Raw genomic sequence first — 12,438 nt, 5'->3', positions numbered from 1 at the left:
TACATCTAGGCACCCAAACTAGCTGCCTCTAATTCAATTAACTCTCTCACACACACACAGACATACAGACACATAGGGCAGGATTTTACTGTCGGCAAGCGGGGACGGAGCCCGCTCGCCGATGTGTAAAATGACACGTGGTGATGTCGGGCAGAACTCCCGATGTCACCGCGCCCCATTTAAATTCTCTGGAAGGCGGAGCCGCAGCAAAATCAGCTGCTTGCCTGCCGACCTGTTTGAGGCCATTGACAGATCAATTAAAGTAATTAGTGGACCTGCCCGTCCGACCTTAAGGTTGGCAGGCAGACCAGGAGCCCCGGCGGCAACTAGAAAAAACATGAAACCTCATCCATGGGCAGGATGAGGTTTCATGTAGGCTTTAAAAATGTTTAATAAAGATTGTGTAAAAATTATGGACACATCCCAACTCATGTGACATTGTCACATGAGGGAACATGTAAGGGAAATTTTATTTTCCTACTTTTATCTTTTTTACACATAGAGCCGATCTCCTTGAGGCTGCACTTAGCCTCAGGGAGATGAGTGCGCTCTTTTGTGCGCATGCGCGAAAAAGCGCACTCTCGATTTTAGGCATTACCCCCACCCGCACAGGGAGTGCATAGCGCTTCCCTGCAGACGTCATGCTGGGTGGGCTTTAGTTGGCCCGCCCACATAAAATCGCACTGCGCCTCCGATCAGGGGTGCCGATTGGAAGTGCGCCCGCCCATCAACTTCGCCCCAGACGGGGAGAAAATTCTGCCCTATGTGTCTCTCTCTATGGGTGGAATTTTCCCCCCGTCTGGGGGGAAGCTGATGGGCGGGCACGTGACGTCTGCAGGGAAGCACTGTGCGCTCCCTGTGCGGGCGGGGGGAATGCCGAAAATCGAGAGTACTCTGTTTCACGCATGCGCACGAAAGAGCGCACTCATCTCCCTGAGGCTAAGTGCAGCCTCAGGAAGATCGGCTCTATATGTAAAAAAGATGAAAGTAGAATAATAAAAATGTCCCAATGTCACATGAGTTGGGGCTTGTCCATAATTTTTACACAGTCTTTATTAAACATTTTGAAAGCCTACATGAAACCTCATCCTGCCCATGGATGAGGTTTCATGTTTTTTCTAGTTGCCGCCGGGGCTCCTGGTCTGCCTGCCAACCTTAAGGTTGGACAGGCAGGTCCACCAATTACTTTAATTGATATGTCAATGGCCTCAATTGGCCATTGACAGGCCGGCGGGCGGGCAGCTGATTTGGCTGTGCCCCCGCCTTTCTGAAAGTTTAAATGGGGCGCGGTGATATCGGGAATTCCGCCCGACGTCACCGCGCGTCATTTTACGTGTCGGCGAGCGGGCCCCGCCCCTGCTCGCCAACGGTAAAATCCTGCCCATAGATACATCCCACTATTACTCTATTTTACAATAAATTCCAATAACATTGTGAGAACCCTGGCCTGCATGTGACCTCAGACTCACAGCAATGTGGTTGACTCTTAAATGCCCTCTAAACAAGGGCAATTAAGGATGGGCAATAAATGCTGGCCTAGCCAGCGACGGCCACGTCCCATGAATGAATTTTAAAAAATGATAATATCTTCCTGACAGTGCCAAATATGTTATTAGTAGAAAAGAAAGATTGTGCAGCATGGTACTCTTTGTTCACACCTTACTGCAGCTTGACAGCACTGGGCTATGATCGTTGTAACTGCTCATTATCTAGCTAGGAAATCACGTAAGTTGGGGTGAAAATAGAACCCTTATTGCATATACCAGCTTCCGTAATATCACATTATCAATTAATCTGTCTTTACAGAAGATGGACTGAAAAACACGCCATTGGGTCAAGGTAGAAATGTAAAACAAACTGATTTATGGTACAGAGAAATGCAGAGAATTTAAATTTTACACTGAGGGAACATTTTTTTTACTGTTCTCCATACATTGAAACCGAGTAAAGCACAATTCTCACTTTTTAAGTGAAAATTCATTTTTAGGTTGGCTGCCCCTATGACTATCAGTGAATAGTGGTTTCCAGAAAAAAACAGAATAATTAGTTTACATATGAACATACAAACTAGGAGCAGGAGTTGGCCACCCACATATTGGCCTAGTAAACCTTCTCTGAACTGCTTCCAATTCATTTACATCTTTCCTTAAATAAGATGACCAATACTGTACACAATACTCCAGATGTGGTCTCACTATGCCCTGTATAACTGAAGGAGTAGCCTGCTCTGCCATTCGATAAGATCATGGCTGACCTGATTGTAACTTCAACTTCACATTCCCGCCTACCCCTGATAACATTTCACCCCCTTGTTAATCAAGAATCTATCCACCTCTGCCTTAAAAATATTCAAAGACTGCTTCCACCGCCTGTTGAGGAAGAGAGTTCCAAAGACTCACGACCCTCTGAGAGAAAAATTTCTGTTCATCTCTGTCTTAAATAGGCGACCCCTTATTTTTAAACAGTGACCCCTAGTTCTAGATTCTACCACAAAAGGAAACATTCCCTCCACATCCATCCTGTCAAGACCCCTCAGGATCATAAAGTTTTCAATCAAGTCACTTCTTACTCTTCTAAATTCCAGTGGATACAAGCCTAACATGTCCAACCTTTCCTCATAAAACAACACACCTATTAGTCTAGTAAACCTTCTCTGAACTGCTTCCAATTCATTTACATCTTTCCTTAAATAAGGAAACCAGTACTGTACACAATACTCCAGATGTGGTCTCACTAGTGCCCTGTATAACTGAAGCATAACCTCCTACTTTTGTAAACAATTCCCCTCACAATAAATGATAACATTCTATTAGCTTTCCTAATTACCTGCTGTACCTGCATACTAACCTTTTGTGATTCATGCACTAAACTTAAATAAGGGCAATTATGAGGGCATGAATGCAGAGCTATAGTGGAGACCGGAGCAAAATAATTCATCCACCATATCCCTGCTTTCAATTATCAGTTCCCCAGATGTACTTTCTGTAGGACCAACACTCACTTTGTTACCTCTTTTCTTATTTAAATACCTATAGGAACTCTTACTGTTCGTCTTTGTATTACTAGCTAGCTTTCTCTCGTACTCTAATTTTTCCCTCCTTATTAATCTTTTTGTCATTCTTTGCCGTTCTTTATATTTTCTCCAATCTTCTGACCTGCCACCTGCCTTTCCATAATGATATGCTTTCTCTTTAAGTTTGATACTGTCTTTAACTTTTTTTAGGTAACTATGGATGGTGGGCCCTCCCCTTGGAATTTTTCTTTCTCATTGGAATGTATCTACTTTGTGTATTCTGAAGTAACCTTTTAAATGCCTGCCACTGAACCTCTATTGATCTATCCCTTAACTTCGTTTGCCAGTTCACTTTAGCTAGCTCTGCTTTCATGCCCTCATAATTGCCCTTATTTAGTTTAAAATACTAGTCTTGGACACACTCGTTTCTCCCTCAAAATGAATGTAAAATTCAATCATATTATGATTGCTGCTACCTAGGGATGCCTTCACTATGACGTTATCAATTAGTCCCATCTTGTTGCTCAATACCAGGTCTGGTATAGCCTGCTGTCTGGTTAGTTCCAGAACATGGTGTTCTAAGAAACTATTCTGAAAACATTCTATGAACTCCTCATCCATGCTACTTTTGCCCATCTTATTTTTTTCAGGATGACATACATTGAGACCAGAATATTGAAGGGTACATGACATTTAGGAAGGACAGGAAGTTAGGAAAAGTTGGAGGGCTGGCACTGTTAATTAATGATGGTATCAGCACATTAGAGAGGGATGACCTAAGCTCAAGAAACCAGGATATAGAAGCACTTTGAGTTAAGATGAGAAATGATAAAAGCAAGAAGTCACTTGTGGGAGTGGTGTACAGGCCCCCTAATTGTAACTACACGAGGACACCAGTCCCAGCATGGTTCAGCTGTAGACTGTCCAAGTGGTACAAATCCCACTTTATCCCAATACTGGTGCCAATGTCTCACGAACTGGAACTCACTTCTCCCACACCAGTCATAAAAATTTACATTTGTATCTGAAGCAATATTAACCTTACTTTTGAAAGTAAAATTTTGAAAAGCTACTTCATTTAGTATTTCCAATTGATGTTTCTTTATTATTAAAATACAGTATTTTAGCACAACCATTTAAATAAAAACCCAAGGGATTATAACAACGCTTTTTGTCACTATTTACAGTGCTGTTTTATCTATACAAACCAAGAACAATTTTGTCACATTAAGTGGCACTTGCGTACTCACTAAATTGGTATACTATAAATGGATGCACACAAATCAATATTTACTCCAGGAATTTACAATATTTCTATTTTTGCCAGAAACAAGCTCATAAGGACCACTTGGCATCGACCTAGGCACCGGAAACGAAAAGGCAAACTCAGCCCTGGTGACCCTGCAAAGTCCTCCAGTTCCAAGCTGTTCCAGTACAGCTACAACACTGGCGACAGCACTGGCATCTACCCTGCTATGTGGAAAATTGCCCAGGTGTTATGACCGAACAGTTGGTAAAGCTGAGTTATTTAAAAATTCCAGAGGGAAACTTTAAACAACTGTCATAACCTATAATTTTAAGTGTTGTGTTTGAGATGCGACTCTAAATTCAGGAATCAGACCACCAGTTCTCGAGAGGTTTTATGTGAAACTAAATGAAACATTTTATTAAGTTACAACACATTAAACACATCTACATGGCTACAAACTACTACTTTCATAACCTTTAACAAATTCCCAAACTAATCTTCATTAAGGCAACAGCAACCCATAAACTTAACCAAACACCAGGCAAAGCATTTTCACCTTATGAATTCAAAACGAGGTTATTTTCGCTTTGGTTCCTGTACAGACAGTGGTAGGCTCACAGCTGCTTTGATGTTACATTGCCTCTCCCCTGCGTATACAAAACTGCTGAAGTTATACCTAGTACTGCTCATTGAATGTAAATTCTCATTGTATCATCAGCCTTTTTGAACTCCACCTTTTAACAATAAAACCCCTTTCATGGTACCAATTTTATTAGTAATATAAACATATTGCTTGGTCTCTGCCAGCTAGGTGGTAGTTTTCACCCCACTTCTTGAATGCTCTATTCAAAAAATACACGCTATCTCTCTTACATATCAAAACTGGTACACATCAAAGCACCCAGACTAGCTGGCTTTAATCTAATTAAGACACACCCACAGACTAAACCTCTATTTAAAGGAAAAATATTTTCCAATAATACTATATACATTAATAGCTTCAGCTATGTCCTGTACACAAAAAGCAGGACAAATCCGACCCGGCCAATTACCGCCCCATCAGTCTACTCTCGATCATCAGTAAAGTAATGGAAGGAGTGATCAACGGTGCTATCAAACGGCACTTGTTTAGCAATAACCTGCTCACTGACGCCCAGTTTGGGTTCCGCCAGGGCCACTCAGCTCCTGACCTCATTACAGTCTTGGTTCAAACATGTACAAAAGAGCTGAACTCCCGAGGTGAGGTGAGAGTGACTGCCCTTGACATCAAGGCCGCATTTGACCAAGTGTGGCATCAAGGAGCCCTAGCAAAATTGGAATCAATGGGAATCAGGGGGAAAGCTCTCCACTGGTTGGAGTCATACCTAGCACAAGGGAAGATGGTTGTGGTTGTTGGAGGTCAGTCATCTCAGCTCCAGGACATCACTGCAGGAGTTCCTCAGTGTAGTATCCTCGGCCCAACCATCTCCAGCTGCTTCATCAATGACTTCCTACCATTATAAGGTCAGAAGTGGGGGAGTTCGCTGACGAATGCACAGCGTTCAGCATCGTAGGTGACTCCTCAGATACTGAAGCAGTCCATGTCCAAATGCAGCAAGACTTGGACAATATTCAGGCTTGGGCTAATAAGTGGCAAGTAACATTTGTGCCGCACAAGTGTCAGGCAATGACTATCACCAAGAAGAGAGAATTCATCCAATGCCCCTTGATGTTCAATGGCATTACCATCACTAAATCCCCCACTATCAACAGCCTGGGGGTTACCATTGACCAGAAACTGAACTGGACTAGCCATATAAATACTGTGGCTACAAGGGCAGGTCAGAGGCTAGGAATCGTGCAACGAGTAACTCTCCTCCTGACTCCCCAAAGCCTGTCCACCATCTACAAGGCACAAGTCAAGAGTGCGATGGAATACTCCCCACTTGCCTGGATGAGTGCATCTCCCACAACACTCAAGAAGCTTGACACTGTCCAGGACACAGCAGCCTGCTTGATTGGTACCACATCCACAAACATTCACTCCCTCCAACACCAACACACAGTAGCAGCAGTGTGTACCATCTACAAGATGCACTGCAGCAACTCACCAAGGCCCTTTAGGCAGCACCTTCCAAACCTACGACTACTACCATCTAGAAGGGCAAGGGCAGCAGACAGATAGGAACACCACCACCACCTGCAAGTTCCCCTTCAAGTCACTCACCATCCTGAGTTGGAAATATATCACCGTTCCTTCACTGTCACTGGGTCAAAATCCTGGAACTTCCCACCTTACAGTACTGTGGATGTATTTACAGCACATGGACTTCAGCGGTTCCGGAAGGCAGCTCACCACCACCTTCTCAAGAGCAACTAGGGATGGTCAATAAATGCTGGCCCAGCCAGCGAAGCCCACATCCCGTGAATGAATGAATAAAAAAATAATAGGGTGTGAATTACATCTGTGCACCCTGGTCCAAGTATCCAATGCTGTATAACCCCATGTCTCCTGAACACTATAAGAGATCAACTAATGCATTATAAAACAGTAGGCGTACCATTAAGTTATCTTATTCATCAGTCACAAAAAAACCAATTTATTTTAGAATTTCACTCCTAACGGATAATTCTGCGATACCAGTGCAGAAACTGCTCATAGGAAACATGTGTCAAAGATCTGGGCTACAGTATTATAGCTTTGTTATTGATTTGTGCTCATTGTGTGATTGGCTGCCTGCTGACAGCACAGAATTAATCCTCTCATTTTTGTTTCAGTGAGTTGGAAAGAAAATCCCTGTAACTTTTTCACAGAAAGGGCAGTGGAAATCTGGAACACTCTGCCCCAAAAAGCTGAGGACGCTGGGGCTCAATTAAAAAATTTCAAGACGGAAATAGGTCACTGATATGGAGCAAAGTCAGGTAAGCGGAGTTAGGGTAGAGATCATGTTCTAAATGAACGCAGAACAGGCGCAAGAGGTTGAATGGCCTACTGTGTCACTGTAACTCTGTTGCTATTAGTGATCCTAAGATGTTAGAGTTCAGGTGACTTTCCAGCATGTGAAAATAAGTTAACTTTTAAAAACAAATAATTCATAAAATGCTATCAAAAATACAGAGCATTTTTCAAAATAAATGTGACGATCTTACAGTTAGAATAACAAGTGCTGCAAGTAGCTCCATAACCTGTTAGTACCCTCAATCAGGACAATACTGTTTTAGTTTAGTGATTTCTTCTTGAACAATCACCAAATCTCTTTTTGGCTAAGTTTGTTGGTATTTGTTGTTATCCCATGGGATTATTCACCGATGTTATTCAACGAGATGGTTTCCTGTTGTTGAGTTCAATTGGACAGACATCATAGCTTCCTTTCCTTTGGGCATTTTGATAGTATTTTCCCAATACGATTGCTATGATGCTTGAGATGATTATGACGATTATGATTATTACATACAATGCCGATCCCTTCTGTGTTTCATCTGTGAAAACATTAATAAAAATACAAATCATTGATTTTATTCAAAGCAATATATTACAAAACACCTGATAATTTCCAAAATCCATAGCTTATTTGCAGTATTACCATATTTACCAGATTGACTGCAGTGGTTCAGGAAGGCAGCTCACCATCACTTTCTCAAAGGTAATTCTCGAGGGATGGGCAACAAATGCTGGCCTAGCCAGAGACGCTCACATCCCATGAAAGAATAAATAAATAAATTTCATGGAATCTTTAGTCCACTATTCTCAACCATTGGCTTTATTTCAAGTTGTATTCTTTACCTTCCTTTATTCTCCCCACATCATGGACCATTCCTGATTACCTACTCATGTACTCCTTATCCTTCTGATACCTTTAATTCATTTATTCATTTTTTCCATTCTCCTCCACTACCTCTGATTTGTCACACTAATTGTCTGATGTTTAATATTGGATAAGGAGAAATTTCCTACAATTTGGTTTTCCTAGAAACCCAAAGCCATTGTCTTCAGTCCCCACAACAAACTTCACTTACTAGCCACCGACTCTTCAGCCCACTGTTGAACAAAAGTATTGTCACCCTTGGCATCCTGTATGACCCTGAGTTGAGTTTCTGACTCCAAGACCACCTACTTCCACTACCATAGCATCACCTGTCTCTGTCCCCTGCCTCAATATATCTGTTTCTACAACCCACATGCATGCCTTTGTTACCTCTAAACTCAACTATTCCAATGCTGCCCTTGCCGGCTTCCCAAATTGCACCCTCTGTAAACATTAGTTCATCCAAACTCTGCTGTCCGTATCCTAACTGGCAGCAATTCCCACTCACCCATCATTCCTATGCTCACTGACCTACTTGGCTCCCAATCTGGCAACACCTCGATTTTAAAATTCTCAGCTGTGTTTTCAGTTCTCTTCATGGCCTTGACCCTTCCTATTTTTGTAACCACCTCTAGCCCTACAACCTGTGAAATATGTGTACTCCAATTCCAGTCCCTTGCACTTCCCCTATTTTAATCATTGCACCATTGGCAGCCATGTCTTCAGCTGCTTAGGTCCACCTCTCTTAAAAACAGTAAAAACAATTTGTATTTATATAGCACTTCTGTTATGACCGGGATGGGAGGAGTGCGCGAATTATCAAGTCCCACTACTCTGCAGGCCGTACCATTAACTTTCAATGTTTAATTTTATCCCAAAGTGACCAATTGGTAATCTATTACTAGAGACTATGTCCAGACTTCGTTCAAAAATGCAGAATGATTAATTTATTCTTAAAACAAAACTTCTTCTAACAAGTTGCAAGTTCTAGTTAACAAATAATTGCAAACAGGAAGTATAGCTATTGATCTTTTCCTAAAGACTTCCCCCAAACACGCACACAGACACAAATACAGACAAACAAAGGACAAACAGATAATGTCTCTCTGCAGAGTTGGCTTGAAAGGAGGTTATAAAAATAAAGGATAAAGTCCATAGGGGCTTGACACTGTTGACTTGGAGTTCTCTCATGTGATGATGAGCTGCTGGTCCTGGTAGATGCCTAGGAGTTCTCACCAGCTTGGTTCAGCTGTGTCCAATTGCAGACTAGTGGCACTCATGAGAGCTCTGGCTACAGTTGATAGCTACGCACACTTTAGGCGAAGGAGGAGAGAGAGGGAGCCTTCAGCTTTAGGTTGATCCACTACCTCTGCTGCTTCCAAAACAAATTGCTGTTCTCTCCTGGTGGCCTCTGGTAAACAGGCAACAGTCCAGGTTTTTTCCCCTCTCCCCATATGACTGCCTGGTTGTAAAAGCTTTCCATTAATTAACACAAACAACTCTTCTAGCCATCAAACTCCTTGGAAAAACCCAGGTATACAATAGAGCCTTAGACTTGCTGTCTCCATTTCAAAAGTGAAACAAATCCCTGTCCAGCTCAGGTCATATTCTTTCACTTCATAAGAGAAAAATTCAGCCTTAAAAGCCCTGCTTCTGACACCTTTGGCATGATAAAACATCGCAAGGTACTTAACGGGAACATAAAGCAAAATTTAACACAACCACATAAGGTGATGCTATGGCCAAAAGCATGGTCAAAGAGGTAGGTTTAAGGAAGCGTCTTAAAGGAGGAATGAGAAGTGGAGAGGTTTAAGGAGGGAACTCCAGAACTTAGGGCCTAGGCAGTTGAAAGCATGGTCACAAATGGCAGAGCATTAAAATTGGAGATGCTCAAAAGGCCAGAATTAGAGGAGTGCAAATATCTCAGAGGGTTGTGGGGCTGGAGGAGGTTACAGAGATAGGGATAGGTGAGGCTATGGAAGGATTTGAAAAATAGAATGATAATTTTAAGATCAAGGCATTGCTTAACCAGGAGGCAATGTAGGTCAGCAGACACGGGGATGACGAGTGTACAGGACTCGGCGTGTGTAAGAACATGGCAGCACGGTTTTAGATGACGTCAGATTTATGTAGGGGAGTAGATGGTAGACCAGCCATAAGTGCATTGGAATAGTAAAGTCTAGAGCTGAAGATGAGGCTTTCAGCAGCAGATGAGCTGAGGCAGGTGAGGAATCAAGAAACTTTACAAAGATGAAATTATTGATCTTAGTGATGGCGTGGATATGTGGTTGAAAGCACATCAACTATGACACCAGGGCCCGATTCTTGCTGTTGAGGTGGGTAGCTTGAGTCAGGAAATATCCCAACCTGCTGGACCGGCTTCAGTAGAAAGGCCCCCAGATGGTGCAATATTTGTTCCAGGGAGTGGATATGGGATAGAGTTGGGCCGCTGCCCCTGGAAGCAAATCAGAAGTGGCCACAGGGGTGGCCGAGTGCTGAGGCTGGCTGGTTAAAAGGCCTGCATCGATTCTCTGGAACTTTTTGTGTTAAAGGTTATTAGGTCCTCTAGCACCCTGACCCCTTACCACCCCCCCTCCCCCGCCCCATCACTCCCCATGGACCCATATATCCTCCATGTTAACTCATGCCAACCCATGACACCTATCCACCTTGTACCCCCTTATAGCCCCCATGCTAATTCTTGCCCTTCACCCACCCCCAAGAGCCCTTAAAGCTCCCATCTCAACTCAATGCCAATTCATGCCTGTCACTCACTCCAATGGCTCCTCATACACATCATGCCAACCTATGGTCCTTCCATGCCCATTAACCCATTTTACACTGCACAGAACCAATGGACTCTATAGTTGGCATATATGGAATGGCTCAGAATGAAAACATCCATTCACAAATCTTCTTTAGGAAAAAACTGCTGTTCCTACAAACCTATAAAAGTCTCAATCAAAATGACCATTAAAGTATAAATAACAGAGGCTTCTTAATCTCGTGCAAATAAACATTGAGGCATTGACACAAAAGGACCACAGAAAGAACAATTTATTATAATCACTTAAAGATGTCAATCAAGTAAATTCAACTGTTCTCTTCACCTGTGCAAACAGAAGCCTGCTGAGAAAACCCTTTTATTAGACTGGGATCTCACCCAGCAGGCCTAATGAGGGCAGGTTTAAGAACTCTTTAAGTAGACGTATATGGCCTCATTAAGCCTGCTTGGCTGAGAGCCCAGATTCATAAAAGGATTAGAATATATTGGGTCATTGGGCATGGAAAGGCCAAAGGTTGGCATGAAGAGTATGAGAGGCCATTGGGTGTGGGTGGGGTGTATAACTTGGCATTGAGTTAGCATGGGCTGTAAGGGGCCATGTTTGGAAGGAGGCATGTTGACGTAGAGGGGGCATGGAGGAAATGGGTGCATGGGTAAGAACTTTTGAGCATATCTTTCAAAAGTTCTTGATTTTAGACTATGGTTCACAACTCCTCTGAGTGCTGTGAATCATGAGTCATGGAGAAGTTGGCCTGCCTCCATGAAAATGTTTGGTGGGCAGGGGGCTGGGAGATGCCTACATCTGCAATGGAGCCAGCCAGGTCGGGGGTACAGGGTGCGGTCTTGCTATCGCACCTTATTCCACCCAGCAAAAATAGGGGCACCAGGAACGGGGGTGGGAATCCAGGAATTAGCTCCTGTCTGCCATTTTTAAATGGCTCCAGAGTCACTCCGACTCCGCCAAAATTGGGACCCAGGGCTCCGAAAAGTCCAGTTTTCACTTGAGCTAGTTTGCACTGAAATGAATGGCAGTGGCTAGGGAATGGACTAAATGGCTTGCACTTCCCAATAGTTACATCCCCTTTAACAGTTCCCTTAAAACCTACTTCTTTGACCAAATTTTGGTCACTAGTCCAAATAGATTTTTATGAGGCTCAGTATCGAATTAATTTTTCATAATTGCTTCTGTGAAACACCTTGGGATATTTATTACATTAAAGGTGCAATAGAAATGAAGTTCTTTTTGTTTTTGACGTAAGGATTCTCCATCATCTAATGGTTTCCTATTTTCCTTTCAAACATTTTCCAGAATTTCTTTGGTATTTCTTCTCTATTTGTTTGTCCCTCCACCTTGCTTCTAATCCCATTAAAGATCATATTCACTTTTCAGTTTTCGGCCCAAAACTTTCAGAAACTGAACTGGACTACCCATATAAATACTGTGGCTACAAGAGCAGATCAGAGGTTAGGAATCGTGCGGCAAGTAACTCACTTCCTGACTCCCCAAAGCCTGTCCACCATCTACAAGGCACAAGTCAGGAGTGTGATGGAATACTCCCCACTTGCCTGGATGGGTGCAGCTCCCACAACACTCAAGAAGCTGGAC

The 12,438-nt window shown here is 42.9% G+C and overlaps 1 protein-coding gene across 9 annotated transcripts in view; it reads right to left on the bottom strand.

The window, feature by feature from the left end:
* Window positions 1-12,438, bottom strand: part of LOC144668873 (intercellular adhesion molecule 5-like) — a 337,959-nt gene that overhangs the window by 200,233 nt on the left and 125,288 nt on the right. The gene's annotated exons all lie outside the window — the stretch shown is intronic.

Source organism: Cetorhinus maximus, chromosome 28, assembly GCF_964194155.1.
Source record: "Cetorhinus maximus chromosome 28, sCetMax3.hap1.1, whole genome shotgun sequence".
Lineage (NCBI taxonomy): Eukaryota > Metazoa > Chordata > Chondrichthyes > Lamniformes > Cetorhinidae > Cetorhinus > Cetorhinus maximus.
This window is presented reverse-complemented; position numbering and strand designations above follow the sequence as displayed.